Source organism: Xenopus laevis, chromosome 6S (assembly GCF_017654675.1).
Source record: "Xenopus laevis strain J_2021 chromosome 6S, Xenopus_laevis_v10.1, whole genome shotgun sequence".
Lineage (NCBI taxonomy): Eukaryota > Metazoa > Chordata > Amphibia > Anura > Pipidae > Xenopus > Xenopus laevis.
Genome location: NC_054382.1, coordinates 79,925,683 through 79,942,981, shown reverse-complemented (window position 1 = coordinate 79,942,981; position 17,299 = coordinate 79,925,683). Strand labels below are relative to the sequence as shown.

The following is a 17,299-nucleotide window of genomic DNA, read 5'->3' as shown; positions in this document are numbered from 1 at the left end:
AAGGGTCAAATTTCGAATTGAAAAAAACTTCTAAATTCGAATTCAAAAAGACCAACCGAAATTTAGTCAAAGTTTTTTTGGTCGAATCGGTCAGTTTTCGATCGAATAGGTCCGTATTCGGCTGAATTCGAATCGTATCAAATGTTGATTTTTCAAAGTCCACCAATTGACTCCAGATAGGTTCTAGGAGGTCCCCCATTGGCTAAAACAGCAATTTGGCAGGTTTTAGATGGCGAATGGTCGAGGTCAAATTTTTAAAGAGACATTACATGATAAATTTCGATATTCGAATTTCCGAATTTTTTCCAAATTCGAATCTAATTTGGACTATTCCCTAGTCGAAGTACACAAAAAAATAGCTTGAAATTCAATTTTGTTTCATTCGAAAATACACCTCAACCCAATGAGGCAAGTTGAGGCACTCGACTCAGGCGGCAGCGACCCTTGTTTGCCAGGGGTGGCAAAAATGCCAGTTCTGGTAGCTAAGAGCCGAATTTCCTGTTTTCAACCCGGAAATTCGGCTCTTCTAGTATTGATAGCGCAATTGCGCTCTCTGCACTAGCCACGTGGACCCCCCCCCGACCGGCACTGAAGGTGAGTGCCACGGGGAGGCGGAGGGGCGGCAAAACTAAGGCTGCCTTGGGTGACAAATTGGGCAGGGTCGCCCCTGCGGGTGCGGGCTGTGGTGCAGCTGGTTAGGGTCACGTGCAGGTTGAGTTATTCTTGACCTACACATGACTACTGGGTAGTGCATAATAAGGGCTGTGATTGGCTATTTGATAGCCCCTATGTGGACTGGCAGCCTACAGGAGGCTCTGTTTGGCACGTTCATATGCAACAAAAACTTGCTTCCTAACCAGTAATCGAGAATTAAGCACCTGCTTTGAGTCCACTGGGAGCAACATCCAAGAAGCTGGCGGACAACATGAGAGCTGCTGAGCTGAAAGCATGGTGTCATCAGTCTAAAACTGCTAATATCTCAGCAACCTCTAAAAATAGAAAATGAATATAAACTGAAAAAGTACTCAGAGGAGCACTTAAAAGTTTAAACACATTTTTTTATTGGGGTTTAGATCCATAAAACAAAATGAAATTGCATTAGAAAAAGCTGACAATAAGATTATATAGCTTTGAATGGATAACAAGGCTGCACATATATCAACCACTGGGCTTTGTTACAAGGAATTGCACCATCTGACATTGTTTAAACCAGTTGCAGCTACAGGATTTAATGTTAACTTGCTTGCCTGCATATGCTTTCTCAAATGTTGCAATCATTCACTATCCTTTTACCATCAGAATTAAGTAAAGACGCCTTAATTCGGGCAAGGAATTGTCTGAACACTTGAGTCTCAGTGAATAAGCTTCTGTGAGATAATGACCCTGTATAATTATGCTCCTGTAACAGAATGACTTCATAGCAATCTATTGTTGCAGCAGCAGAACTCTCATGGTAATGAGTATGCAGTGAAGGTTAAAATGACATTCCTTTATTCCATCCGTCAGTAGTAGGTATTTACAAATGTAATTTTTGCAATGTGGAAGAGTGAGTGGGAGGTGTGTGTGCTATTTTTGCCATGATTACATTATTTATCCAATGCAGAATCCATAGCAAGAGGGGAGGGAGCAGGCAATGCAGGTATGCTGGGACCGCCGACAAGGAAAACAAAAACAAAGCAACACCATAAATCAGGGGTGTCCAATATGTGGCCCTACAGAAGTTTTTCCACTACAACAGTCAACATCTCGTAGAGGGATCTGGGATTTGTAGGCAGCAACATTAGACACATTACTTAGCGTACAATATACCAATATAAAATTGTCATTTTATCAAAAGCATTCTTGAGACTAGGCCAAGTGCCCTCTCACCCTGCCCTGGCAAATCAAGAGCATTTCTCCCCAGTGGATTGTAAGGCCAGCTATGTGTGGGCTAGCTTGCTTATTATCTGTCAGAGGACAAACGGTCTGTTACTCTCTATATACTCAATCTATGTGAATGGCCAAATAAAACTTCTCTCTTTCTTATCCACTGACCTCTATGCCGTTCTCAGTGGATCTTCAGCCTGTGGCTCTTCAGCTGTTTCTAGGCCATGGAGCCGACGGTTGCCAAGGCACGCTAGCAACTTACAAGTTACGATGACCTTTAGATTTGAAAAGTATTTCTAAGAACATTTTTGCTGTTGAGCTTTTGTGCCATATGAGAAGTGCACTAAAAAGGGGCACAGAAAACCACCCCCGCCATGAGAAACATGTTTAAATGATTTGCTTATTACAGTGCTTCTTGTCTGCAGCCCTTATGTCTAAGGAGAACAGACGTCTATAGGAGAAGTTGTAAACGTTAAGACATTTTATTAGTACACTATGCACTCGCACAGACTACAAAAGTGCAATATTTTTTCTGCTAGGGGATGTGGCGCTATGGCACACGTGCAGTAAAAAAAGGTGTTGCCATGTGAGCTGAACCCAGTGAAAGTGGATTTAAGATGCAAGAGACTTCCACAGAGTAGAAAATAGCACAGAAAGGAAGTTGCAACTTACATGTTCTTCTTTTGTATTTTATGAAATAACACACGCATTTAATGTTTATTAACTATTTTAGCACCAACAATACTTTATATATTAGAGAAATATACCCGTTTGTCACGGAAGCTGCAAGTCCATATATTCTCCATTTATTTAGTGTAACACAGGAGGAGTGTTTCGTGGGTCAGCAGACGCACGCTGAATAGTTGCATGTAATGGCATGCTGGGAAACAACACAGAAGACGCAATGTCACCTACATTATAAATGTAAAACCATTGTCCAGAAAGCTCCAAAGTACAGTACTGCCATTTACTGTACCATTGTGTTTGATTTAAACAAATAATCCTTTATTGGGGACTGAGTTGTTTTTTCTCTGTACCTTGCACTTTAAATTCAATATTTTAACCTTAATAAATATTTATAGTAAAGAATACTGTTTAAATCATTTTACTAGCCTTAAGGCAAATAAGTGGTAAGGTACTTTTTTTATGCAGAAGAGCACAGTCCCAAGCATTCTAGGTAAGAAATACCATGTATAGTTTGTACTGTATATATATGATAGTTGGCACAAAAACTGTCACTTTGACAGGAAAGCCAGTGTGTATGCTATTTAAGATGACAGTTTACTGTGTATGGCAAAGGCTGGCTGAGATTCAGAGCAGATTGTGTCAGAAGCCAAGCCATTTGTAATCAACCATCTTGTCAGTGCAGTACACGAGATAGGGTCTGTTGGTATGTTCTTAAGTTGAATTTGTATGTAAGTTGAAACATAAACATTTACTTATTAAATGCAACCTAGACAGATGTCTGTTTTAAAATAGTATTTATTTTTACCTTTCTGTGCTCTGCAGTAGACAACTCATGCCAAAGGGGATTGGGGCAGGTGGTTTATTAAAGCTAAATGCTAATAAAGGCCAAGCAAACCACAGTATGTTTCTGTAATAGCCTCTGTATGTAGTTAGATGTCGGGTGTATGTAACTGGAGGACTCCCTCTATTGAAAATGCCCCTGCTTTCATCATAAAATTGCGCATTGAGGAACTTTTTGTTTTGCAGCTACTTATTATAAGAAATAAGAACATCTTTTCTCCTAATTTGTTACAATTTGTGATTGAACAATGCAATCCCCAAGGGATTCTCCAGTAGTTCAGACAGTCAAGGTATCCTAGCTCACATGAATTTGTATCATTATCCCCACAGTGTTCCCCACATTGCCCACTTGTTTATCATTTACTTATTAAATATGATAGTCTACAAACCTTCACAGCTTGTAGTCCCTGAAGAGAAAACTTGGAAAACACTAATATTCAGGCTGCTTTCTAGGGAATCTGTTGGCAAATTACCTGTCACGTTATTAAGTATCATACAATACGCGCAATTGCATGCAGGTTTTTCACATAGGTTGCTGTTGTACTCTTATCATACACTGTTCTTGATATCCAGTAGATTGTCCTGAAGATGCCATGGCAAATTCATTTTATTTCTTATTATATAGGGTTGGAACCAGGAGTAGTCATTATTGGAAGTGTAGGGTTACCACCTCACCCCTTTTAGGGCTCATACACATGGATGTTTTTTCCTGTACTCCCCTGTGTTGCGATTTCTTCGGTTCAGCCGCAGGGGAGCGCAGGAGTAGACGCACTCAATTATTGTGAAGGGGGCTGTACTCACACAGACGCATGTATGTGCCGAAAGCAGGTGAAATGAAACATGCTGCATCCCACCATGCGCCTATGTGAGTACAGCCCCCTTCACAATAATGGAGTGTGTCAACTCTTGCGCTGAACGGAAGAAAGTGAACTCAGGGGACCGCAGGAAAAAACGCTGTGTGTAAGAACCCTTAAACCAGGGGTGTCCAAACTGCGGCCCAGGATGCATATGAATGCGGCCCAGTTTGGTTCCCGACGAAACGTCATGTCGCAAAGATTATAGGAGGAGGAGGGGGGACTCTGCCCATTGCCCACTTAGTAATAATAACATAATAATAAATCTGTTTAATGTCCAGGTGTCCCATATTCCAGTGTATAGCTCCATTTGGTTATCCAACTGGCATTGTAGTTCTTTTCTGTGTATTTCCTTTACTTTTACAAAAGCAACGTGTTTGTGTATTTCATGTGTGGCCCCTGACAATTTTTCTTTTTCCAATGTGGCCCTGCGAGCCAAAAGTTTGGATACCCCTGCCTTAAACCAAACACATATGAAATCCACATCTCGCATGGCTAATTAGCAATTTATTCAAATGCATGCTGCAGACTGAATATCTAATGAATTGCTAATTAGCTATGCATGATGTGGATTCAATGTGTGGCTGGGATTAAAGGGGTGAGGTGACAACCCTATGCACGGGTCACAGTTTAATATAATGCTTTTATAAGAAGTCCACTTCTGTCTGCCATGAATGCTCACAGGCAATTCTGTACCTGGTAATGGAATCAGATGCACACCTGAATGGGGAGAGATTGCTCTGCATTGTTAGTTCAGTGCTAAATTCAGCAATAGTCTAGCTGTGTGTATAGGGAGGGAGAGGGCTTGTTACTACAGTAAACAGGGTGACGAAAGGACATATTTACACATTTATTGCTGTGAGAAAAAAATTCTTTCACGGCACTGTTCCTTTAAAGATCACATTCTATTAATTAAAAGAAGTGACTTTGAAACAATACTGCTCCTTCTATAATATGACTTGCTTTTGTCTACATATAAATAGACCATACACATTTAAGAAACCCCCCACTAGATACCTCTTAGAATAATCACTTTTTAATCATTTTAGCACATTTATATCAATTCGTCACAGAATGTTCCTTGAAAACATTAGCTCTCACACTCTTTCAGAGATAGGTTCCCTATGAAGTGTTCACACTTTTAAGAGAATGGTTTCTAAAATAGAAAGCATTGGAAGTAAAGATCTTGGTGGTGAACTATTTGACTTTTCATCATTATCCTTCATTCAGAAATATCTATCTATGGGCCTGAAACACTTAGCTATGCATTCCTCTGTCTTCCCATGTCATTCCAAAAATGTGGCATACGCAGTTACTATTCTTCTGTATTGCCCAAAGGCTTATGGCACACAGAGAGAATACCATAGCATATTATAATTTATTAGGTTATTGCAATAGCTAATTTTAGCAACTTTTTGATTGGTCTTCATTATTTTTTTAAAATAGGTTTTGAATGATTTGCATTCTTCTTCTGACTCTTTCCAGCTTTCTATTCAGGCTCTCTCCTACTCATATTCCAGTCTTTTATTAAAATCAGTACATAGTTTGCTAGGGTAAATAACTCCACAAAAACCACAAATAATAAAAAATGGAAACAAATTGCAAATTTGCTATATCCTAGTATAAGTTAACACAAAGGTGAGCAATAATAACTATTAATTAAGCTAAAAGGGTCCTTTAACTACCTCAGTACAGTGTTTAAAGTGCAAAACTCAGATTCCACCATTTTTACCTATAATGCAGTTGTTTGCAGGTCTGCTAAAAATTGACACAATTGTCAGTGTGCATTTTGATGAACCTCCCCAGTATGGCATATGTCTACTGCATCTGTTGATGCAACCCATTGTGGGAAATTACTGCAATGGTCAGGGAGGTCTTAGCTCCAGGGTTCCCCCTGGATAGGGCAAAAGGTGCATTTGTGCATGATACAGCAGGATGGAAGCAATTGGTTTTGGACTTTGCCATGTAACTACTTACTTAAAGGAGAACTTAACCCCCCTTTTGGCAAAAGTGCCAACTGGCCCCCCCTCCACTGCCCCCCTTCTCTGCCTCCCCCCTACACACTGCTACAGCAGATTGTGTCCCCTCTAGGAATACTGACCCGCAACGGCAGAAAAGCGAAGCGGAGCTCACAGGCGCCATCTTCATTGCTTCAGTATTTTCCTTTAAGGTTATTCTATGTTATGCAGCTATTCGAGAATCCTAAAGAATACTGTATATAATCTAACAATAAAATCATTTATGATTAATGCTTGCCAAAGATATATTAGCAAAGCGAAGCGCTTAGATCATGTGAACTGTGTGCTCGGGGCACCAGCATTCCTCCAATATATGCTCTAATTATTCTGGTTATTAAACTTGATATACTGACTCACAAGTCTGTTTCCCAGAACTCAGCCTTGAACCAGAAGGATGACATTGCTTGTAGGCCTTCTATCGCAGTACATATGCAAACAACACCATAGAACATGGATCTGGTAAAAGTCACATGATTGTGTGAAATCATGAGTTCTAATGTCTTATGAATGGCAGCTCAGTTGTCAGTCACTGTGAAAGAACAACTTCTGGCAAACAGTGAAGTCCTGAATGAATGCATATCAGCAATACTTCCATCAGTCTAAACTACACTATTACAGGCATGGAATCCATTATCTGAAAACTTGTTATACAGAAGCTCCAAATTATGGGAAGGTCATCTCCCAAAGGCTCCATTTTAATCAAATAGTTCACATTTTTTAAAATGATTCCCTTTTCTCTGTAATAATTAACAGTATCTTGTACTTGATCCCAACTAAACTATAATTAATCCTTGTTGGAGGCAAAGCAATCCTACTGGGTTTATTTAATGTTTCAATTATTTTGAGATCCAAGTTATGGAAAGCTACCTTATCCGGAAATCCCCAGGTCCAGAGCATTCTGGATAATACCTACAGTTCATACTCAAGTTATGTATTGTTAATATAGCATGTACAACTTTTAATTATTACTCATTAATTTAATCTTCAGAGCTGTCTTTCAGGTAGTAAACATATGGGCCCTTCACAACCATATTATAAAGCCAACTGAGAAGAATTAATAGGTAGGCAGAGTTGGGTTAGCTGGTATAGTAAGGCAAGATAGCAACAATAGGGCAACTTATTTTCTATCAGTGCTCCTAGTCACAGCTTGATATATTACATATAGTTCATACAATAATGACACTGTAGAATATTTCTACAAAGAAGCACAGAGATTCTGGAATGTGGAGACTAGAATGTGTGACCCTCCTGAGATGTCAGGGGTGAGACCCCTGAAATGTTGTATCTTTCCCATCACTACTGATGATTCTCTCATACAGGAACTTCATGAATTTTTCGGGTGCCCAATGAAAATATATACCGGGAAATGAAAAAGTATAGCGCTGCAGTAATAAGGAGGCATGCTGAACCAAAAGCATAGTGACAGACAGAGACAGAAATCAGCATCATCCAAAGGTGTTCTACAGTTCTACTGAAGACATTATGAATTTTTTTAAGCAACTTGAAATAACTTGCTAAATTATGAATAACAATTATTACAGCAAAATTTACTGTTCAGATAAAGCTTCTGAAATGTATTTTGGCATGTTTCTACTACTTAGGCAATGTCTGTTCCTGTTGGCATGTCATTGTGCCAACTGCATATTGTCTCAGCAACTTCCATATTTTTACAGCAAAAGAAAAAGGATATTTTGCAAAAGCACACTAACCTAAAATGTTTTCTAGATTTACTTTGGATATTTTGGATTGATAAAAGATATCTTTTTAAAGCAGTGGTTATCAAGTGTTTTCATTTTAAGTCCCCTCCATGGTCCAGACCTTAGTCATGGACCCTCAAAACTTTTGTAAGGAATGAAACAGAAACAGATATAGGAACATCTTGGTGTATCAGTCATGCAGCCACAGTTCCATGAATATCTTCCATAGCAAATAAATATTCACCCCAAGTTTCACCCAAAATGACCTTCCATGTATACGTATGTATGAGTAGAAATTTGCATTGGGTCCAACCAACCATCAAGTTGAGCCCTCCTTGCTGCTGCTCCAAGCCCTCCCAGTATAGCTATTAGGGATGTTCACTCTAGTTTCAAAACAACGGTGATTAAAATGCATATGCATGCTTTGAGATGGTGATAACTTATGGTAATATGACACAAAATACCTAGTACTCAGCACATGATACGTGATGCAGTAGTACATACAGTATTTAACAACTTCTAACATTAAAGCATATCTGCAGTACGAATAATTATTGCTCCAACTCTATATGTATACTTTAGCATAGATTTATTCATGTGAATTTTTTAAAATTCGAACACTCACAGTTTGACTGGGAGGTGATTTTAAAAAAATGGGAATTTTTCCCATCCAAAAATGTTAATATTAGTTTCGTATTTGATTTATACAAATCAAATTTTTCTCCCTGTAAAAAAAAAAAAAAAACTTGAATGTCAAGAAGGCTATTAACATCTCCAAATGGCTCAATGGACCTCTGCCATTGACTTGTACATGAACTCGGCAGGTTTTATGTGCAAATATTCGAATTAGGACTATTTCCATGAACGACGTGTGATAAATCTCACATTCGAATTTAGGATTAAAATTCGAATGTGTGAATTTGGAAACTGGAAAATTCAAATTTACTATTTGACCCTTGATGAATCTGCCCTTTAGTGTTTTTCAACAGCAGGAGCAATGAAACATACTTTATGCACCTAGAACAAGATCCTGCAACTAAAGGACCAACATCTGCTGGTAAATGCAGTTCACACTCCCAAGATCTATAGAAGGACTCTGGATTGAGGTGCCCATAAACGCACAGGTCATTTCATGTGACTGTACGCAACTTCTTTTTCAGTGTTCTAGTTCAGTGGATAAGGAGTTCTTTAATCCAACTGAAATTTTCTTAGATCAAGTGGGAATTTCATTTGGAGCTTTCCCGTTTGCCCTTCAAATTGGTTACATTTAATTAGAATCTAAACAGAATCATATACATTCTAGTTGGCATGTTGGTACATTCATGGCCAATGATCAATGATTTGTTATTACAAAAAACCCTGCATAATTCTGTGTAAATGTATAGCACAATACAGTTAAGCCAACGCACCATAGATATGAGAAAAAAGACTCTTGAAAACTGCAGTACATCTTGTCAGCACTTCTGTTTCTGGACACTTTATGAGGTTTTCTGGTTCTGCTTCCCTCAGCCACTAAAACAGCATAAATATATTATACTGTTTTATGTGCTGCCAAGGTATGGGCATGTTTACATATTCTTTTACATACAAGAGCAACATATGGTTTAGCTAAAGTTTTTCATTAGCTAAGGGACACAAAGATTTTGCCTTTTGTGTATTGTCTAATATGGCTCCCTTGCACTATCCATTGCCCTTGTCCACTTGCTCTCACATTTGTAGCTGTGCAAACAGGTTGCATGTGTTTGTAATAGTGTTTTTGCTAGCTCATCATATTGCAAATAAGAAAACAGCAGCAACTCCTACACTTTGAAGATTTGTAAGAAACGTAACAGTTCAGCCCAGGCCTTTCACAGAAGTTGAAACTGATTTCCTGGAATATGCTGTGATTTTAATCAAAAGCAAAGCCCCATTTATTGACCATAAGATATGAAGAATAGCAGTGGAGCACAGGACAGAGAAAAAGGGTGAGGAGGATTAGAATGGAAGCACTTGAAGAAGAGGAGAAAGAGTAAAATGGAGTGAAAAAGAGAAAGGAACAAGACGTCTTATTTTATTTTAGCATAAAAATACAAATTGCGCAGTTCAACACTAATTTACTCTTACATTAAATTAGGTCTAAGTAAACAGGGAGGTCAGGAAAGATCTTACTAGGTAGCACCACTGTGTAGGACTACAAGACCAAACTTTGGGTAAAGTTAAGGAACATTCATCAGGCAGGTTACTTGGGATACAGTAAAATATTGCCACTGCTTAGTCGGTTCCATAAAGGATATGTAGAAGAAGCAGGGCCCACCGGCACTCAAACGGATCCACGGGACCAGAGAAGTTCAATTTAAAAATAATAATTTTATTTATACTGATAATAATAATTTTATTTATACAAAGTTGAAAATGTATAGCTGCATCTCCATCCACCCTATTGGTGCGAAACGCGTAGGGTGGATGGAGATGCAGATATACATTTTTAACTTTGTATAAATAAAATTATTATTTTTTAATTGAACTTCTCTAGTCCTGTGGATCCTTTTGAGTGCTGGTCGGCCCTGCTTCTTTTACATATCCTTTGCCATACTGCTCCCTAAAGCTGGGGGTCTGGGGCTGGTGCACCCGGACCACTTTCACTATTTGGTGAGTCATTTACATTTTATTCTGGAGCACCTTGTTCTCTTCTAACCATTAGTTGGTTCCATGCCTGTCAAGGTAAGGAACATCCTCTGGCATTCTGCAGAGAAATGCCGCAAAAAAATAATGCTGATTAATATTATAAATTATATTGCCAGGTTAAGAAAACAACCGATTACTACATAGCACTGTATCATTTCTAAAGAACACATTTTTAAACATGTAGGGGTTGGGGGACCATTGATAACACTGGTCTATACATGTGCACAGTTACATTACCATTGTACCAGTTTAACATAGTGTCTGCCAAGCAAATAATGTACTACAATACTACACCATGGTTTTTAAAACCAGCTCAAGTTTTTCATTATGTTATATCTTTAGGATTGACAACATGAGGGTTGGGAAATGACCACACACAGGATCCCCCAACATTTTGCTTGTGGAGCATGCTGGAGCTTTAAGTGGATAACATCTAGACTTTGTTAGGTTGTCTATCACATATATTTACTCTAAATATAAATAAATGGAAAGTCAAGGTCTTACCTGTTTGATGGATTTGTTTCTAAGTTTCAAATAGAGGAAGGTCCAGCTTCTTCATTAAACTAAAAATACAAATATATATATATATTATAAAAGATGTTCCACCTTTCATCACTTGTGCTTCTATTACTAGAACATTTACTCTTATTTCCTATGAATCTATACAATCCATAATGAAGCCTTTTATATAAATGTTCCAAATAGTATTACAATGACTCACGGTAGCTTCCCCCGGGAGTACAATAAATTTATAGAATCTCAGCATAGGTATAAAATATCAAGTCAGTATGTAAAAGTACATTGAATATGCAATAAGCATTACTTTGTAAGTCATGAATGCATTACACTTAATCGCCTACAGTTCCACTTTAGACTTTAATCTACTGTTCTGACCCCTTTCATGAATATGACAATAGTCAAAGATTGCTAAAGACGGAAGCAATCTCCCTCTAAAATTGTACTGGAGGGAATAATATTCCAGTTCCAAATTACCAAGTTAGTGCCAGTACTGGTGTAATAGTAGTCATAGAGGCATCAATGCAATAGGGCAGCAGTACAATGCAAGTAGTTATAGGTAAACTCAGATACCCTTTAAATAGGATTCTCTTTGGAAAGTGTCTAAACAGGTCCATTCTGTTAACTGGCTGTGAATTATGTTTTTTTTAAGTAAGAGTAGGCATAGATGTGATTGCAATAAAGTCCCAATTTCTTTGGTAGATGTTCCATACAAAGCATTAGTGTGAAAGAAGGGAAGGCCTTAGAAGAAGGGGGCATTCTGCATAAGTATATGGCATGGTATTTACAGCATGATGATAAATGTGTTCATGTTTGAAACTCTTTCGTAAAAACATTTGAAATTATATACATCTCTGACACATGGCCGGTAAAGCATATTTCTACAACCTTCACCTACCTTTCTATCATTGTTTTTTGTGAATCTATTCATTCATGCATTGTTCACAAAAATTGAATATTATCACTATAGGTATGGGATCCCTTATCTGGAAACCTAATATCCCAAAGCTTTGAAGTACAGAAAGGCCATCTCTCATAGAGTCCATTTTAAGCAAATAATTCTGATTTTTAAAAATGATTTCCCTTTTTCTCTGTAATAATAAAACAGTGCCTTGATATTAACTAAGATGCATAAATCCATGTTTGTTTATTTAATGTTTAAATGATTTTTTGTGATCCAAATTACAGAAAGACCTCTTATCTTAAAAAAACCCAGGTACCAAGCATGCAAATTAGGACTATACCACAGACTAACTTTTACACTGTTTCTCTTCACAGTCTAAAGCCTATGACATACAACGAGGGATTCAAGCATTTTTGGCTGATACATTATTTGGCATCTCCCATACAGTTAAATGGAGCTGGAGCTTGGAAGCCCAATGCCGCCTGAAATATCTCTAGTTTGTGTTTTAGTTGGCAATTGGCAAAAAGAATGTGTAGCAAGCATGAAATGTCCAACTGTTGCCTAGAATGGGAAACAACTAAAAATGTAGTGCTTTCAGGCATTTTCTCTTCAAGTCCATAAGATGCTGCAGCACTTCTGGGCACTATTAAGCAGCTATAATAGCTAAATGTGCAGAAGTCAAAGGATATGCATACAGGGTCGTGCTCAATTCCCCCTGGTTTCTTTGATTTAGGTTTGCTTACATCTAAAAACTCACCAAAACATCAAGAAATAATTAGAAAGTAAGCAGGTTTATGGGTCAATAAAGTTACAAATCATTTGGCAAGATAAATCGTTAGAAAATAAATCTTTCTTAGTATTTTCTTGTAAATATGCTGTAAACTTACTCCTGTCTTGACATGTGTTTTTTTTTTGCCTTTTCCTATTCTGCATGCAATGATTTTTTAAGTAAAGTAGACGCATTTATGTAGCTTTTTGAATTCTTAGTTATTGGGTTAAGAACGATTGCTGTAATGTGTTTTTGCAATGTGTCAGCAATAATACAGCAAATTAAGCAAGAAATAATGTTACCTGGTAAGTTTTCATCTACTTCTGATGCTCAGTCATCTGATCTCCCTCAAGGTCACTTTCTTAAGTAACTTGATGAGCATTACATCATGCCATAGAACAGGCCAGTTATATCATCAATCAATAAGGAGGTCTTTACACAGAATAGGAGAATCCCTTTGTAATTCTCAATTGCGTTACGTTATAGGAACACAAACATTGGAGGGCATTTTCAGATAAGTGTCTCTGGTTCATCCTTGCAGAACAAACCATCCAGCTATTATTTGTTGTTTGGCAAAGATATTATCCTTTTCGTTGGAAAAAAATACACTTTTAGGGGCCGATTCACTAACTTCGAGTGAAGGATTCGAAGTAAAAAAACTTCGAATTTCGAAGTGTTTTTTGGGCTACTTCGACCATCGAATGGGCTACTACGACCTTCGACTCCGACTTCGAATCTAACTATTCGAACTAAAAATCGTTCGACTATTCGACCATTCGATAGTCGAAGTACTGTCTCTTTAAGAAAAAACTTTGACCCCCTAGTTCGCCATCTAAAAGCTACCAAACTCAATGTTAGCCTATGGGGAAGGTCCCTATAGGCTTTCCTAAATTTTTTTTGATCGAAGGATAATCCTTCGATCGTTGGATTAAAATCCTTCGAATCGTTCGATTCGAAGGATTTCATCGTTCGATCGAAGGAATAATCCGTCGATCGTTCGATCGCACGATTTGCGCTAAAATCCTTCGACTTCAATATTCGAAGTAGAAGGATTTTAATTCCCAGTCGAATATCGAGGGTTAATTAACCCTTGATATTCAACCCTTTGTGAATCGGCCCCTAAGTAGTATAAAAGACATTCTTTTTTTGTCCCCCTTATGATAAAAAAACAAATGTACTGACAACACTCACATCAATTAAGAGAAAAGTCTAAAGAGTTGTACAGCTAAAGTGATTCCACAGAGACAAAAAACATGACTTTCACATTCACAGAGTTAACTCCCAAAGAAACATGGATCATCTGAACTCTAATTGTTAACAAGTAATTTGAAGGAGAAGCTATTAAATAAAAAATAAAATGCTTAATACACAAATGGCTCACCTTTGTGCATAGGAGGCTAGCTTTAGTACAAAACCTGTCAGAGTTGAGTGGTGGTAAAGCAGGAGCCTAAGTAAGGCAGCATGATTTCTGAAAAGTAGCATTGGCAGCATTGGTAATCTCAGTGGATTGGCTAATATATCTGATGGAATATCTCACATCAAGATACATTTGCAATGGTCAACAATGGAATACAGTGTATGGTTCAAGTGTGTCATTCAGTGTCTGGCTCTGTGTGCCAAGTTAACCTGTTATCACTCACTGAGAGATTCAGAGGCTCACAAGTGATAGATACAAGCAAAATAGGCATCCTCCAGCTGGATTCCAAGCAGACCTACAGTATAGGACATGATGGAACAGGCATATGGTCTACAACTCCCAAATGATAAGTATAAGCCAGCAGCAACCCCAAGAACTTGGCAATAATTGATTCACCCATGAACCTGATAAGCAAATCTTTAGTGTCCTATTCACATCTTCTAACAAAGGAATCAGGCAAATAATTCTTACTTCAGTCTTACATCCCATCATGGACACACATTTCACCCTGGAACCTGTAGAACCTCTTCACTGCACAGACAGATGTCTCTTTGATAAGAATTTGCCAAACTTGTAAAGTGACAGAATGGGTGTCCTTTCTTTTGAGTAAGACTAACACCTGGCTCTAGACACTGAATAACACTCTATGTTAAATCTGCCAGAAGACATAATTTGCAGTGCACAGCAGGCTCTCATTATGCAGCAGATGATCATAGAGTGTGGGCAGTACTAGATACAGTATATCATAAGTATTATGCAGTGAGCCACATGGCAGAGGAAAGGTCAACTTGAATCCTTTATGTACCTGCAAAACAGATGTAAACTCTCTCTACTCTTTTCACGTGTTAATTGTTTTACTTCTACTTCTGCACTTTCTAGCTGTGTTTCTATTTGATATTCTTTCTGTCTTTGTTAAAAATAACATTTAAATAACATTAACAGGGAGGGTTTAAAGTAAACTTGCTGGCACTATATAAATACATTCATAATACACTGTTATTAGTGAACAATGTATAATACATTCCATGCTGTACACATACTGTACATTTAATGCATTTGTATATGACTGGCTACTTTGTGACCTTGCGAAGCCCATCCTGTGCTTTCAGAATGTTAGCTTTCCAGACATTGTCTCAGTTGAGAGACATCAATGCTCTATAGTACAAAACTTTATGGCCCTTTATAAACACTGAGCTAAAAACGTTCCCATTTCAATAATCACATCATTGGTCTCAACAAATTTAGCACAACGATTGTATTTTTTTTTTGTGGTACAAATTTTTGTGTGGTAACTATGACAAGCATGCAAAACAGGATATTACTAAATTAGCTTTCCTTTGTTTGGAAGGCAAGGCCTGATCTATACACGATATCACTGACTTAGTATGGCTCTCATCTTCCCTTTAAATAAACATCTCAACTATTAAAAGGGGCAACTGAGCTTGAAACAAACTTTTGCCCAGTTTCTGTGTTCATTAGCTTTATGCAGCTGATACATCACCAGTCTCTGCCTCTGCTTTGCTGTTCTCTCCTATTCTTAGAAAGGCCACTACTTGGGTATGGTTCAGTACAGAATCTCATTCCTGACTAAAGAAAGGTTTGTCCCCTCTAAACATTGGATTTTCTACACTGGTCACTCAAAGTGCCTAAAATCTTAAGTGAATGTGTTCTCATATTTGCTGCTCCATCTGGGTAAGCACATGACACATGAAAATAGGGAAGAAGTATATACAGGCAAAGTAATTAGATGGCAGACAAGAGGCTAAAACATTAGCATTGATGTAGAAAATGGGAAGCTGCTTGTTCAATAAGAGAAGATTGTCTTAAGCTGGCCATAGATGTAAAGATTTTTAAAAGATCCAATCGTTATCTTGAGACCACGATTATCTCGAAATGATCGTTTAAATGTAAGATGTGTCCATGAACTAAAAAGACCATTTCAGGCGATATTGCCAGCAAAACTGAAGAGTAGCTGCCTGCTTTGCCCTGCAAACATAGAAAGATTGCACTGGGAGCAATAAAGATTTTTAAACCTGGCCGATCAATTTTCAGATGCCGGCCGAAAAATCGTAAGATGTACGATCGTTCGAATCCCACTAACCGCACTATAATTTGACGGATTGGTCGGACTGCGCTGAAAGAATCGTCGCATCTATTGGGACCTTTAACTGGTCTTTAAATAAGAAACAAAACCATCTTATTGCATAGAAAAATTGTGTTGCAGCAAAATAGAGATAAAAGTTGTCATTCAGTAAGGATAATTAAATGTACATGTATGGGATCAGTATTTGACCTAAATTGCACAAATTAAGTTGTCCATATCAAACAATTAGCAGTCAATAAGCAAAGATATTATTGTTGCCATGGCCAGATTCTCTGATGTAATTTGTCACCTATCTTAGTAAATCAGCCCTATGTCCAAAGTGTTTTGCTCCCTCTAATAAAGTCAGGGGGGGGGGTGTAATAAAAGTCGGTAACGGAAAAAATATTCGCAATGTTAAAAGTTATGCCTCTGTGCAAACAAATTTTCCTATGCGTCAATTTAATATAGCTTTTGCGAACCCGGGAACTGTTTAGCGACCACTTCCGACAGCTTAAGAAGATTTGCGAATGTTATAGTTTGCGCCAGTGCACAGTGAATGTAATAAAACCTCAAACTGAAAAAGTTACGTTTGCTCCAAAAGATTACGACACCTTCAAGCACTTCTTAAAAGTGGGCAATGCGCAATGAAAATTCGCAATGCAATAACAGTTTAAGGAAGAGTATTACATTGCGAAATGCAAAATTTGAATCTTATCTGTGCTAATTGTTTTGCTCTTTGCGACTTTTATAATATTCCCCCGAAAGGACTTTAAATGACGTAATGTAGTAAATAGTATTACTTTTGGGAACATCTAGTAACCCATAGCAACTATCAGATTTTTGTTTTCAAACAACTGGCAGTAAATGCTACATGCAGATTGGTTGCTGTGGGTTGCTGTAGGAAATATCAGGCCATTTATTAAATTACCCCCTAGAATACTTAGATAACTCCTTCATTACTGGGAGGGGTATACCTGACTTGTT

General features: G+C 37.9%; 1 protein-coding gene across 10 annotated transcripts in view; it reads right to left on the bottom strand.

Annotated features, from left to right (window-relative positions):
* The window catches only part of atxn1.S (ataxin 1 S homeolog), a 179,517-nt gene that overhangs the window by 40,390 nt on the left and 121,828 nt on the right, over nucleotides 1–17,299 (bottom strand). For all 10 annotated transcript variants that reach the window (XR_001936326.2, XM_041567756.1, XM_041567755.1 and 7 more), the window contains one exon: nucleotides 11,131–11,189. The gene's annotated coding sequence lies outside the window, so the exon portion shown is untranslated. The remainder of the gene's footprint in view (nucleotides 1–11,130; nucleotides 11,190–17,299) is intronic.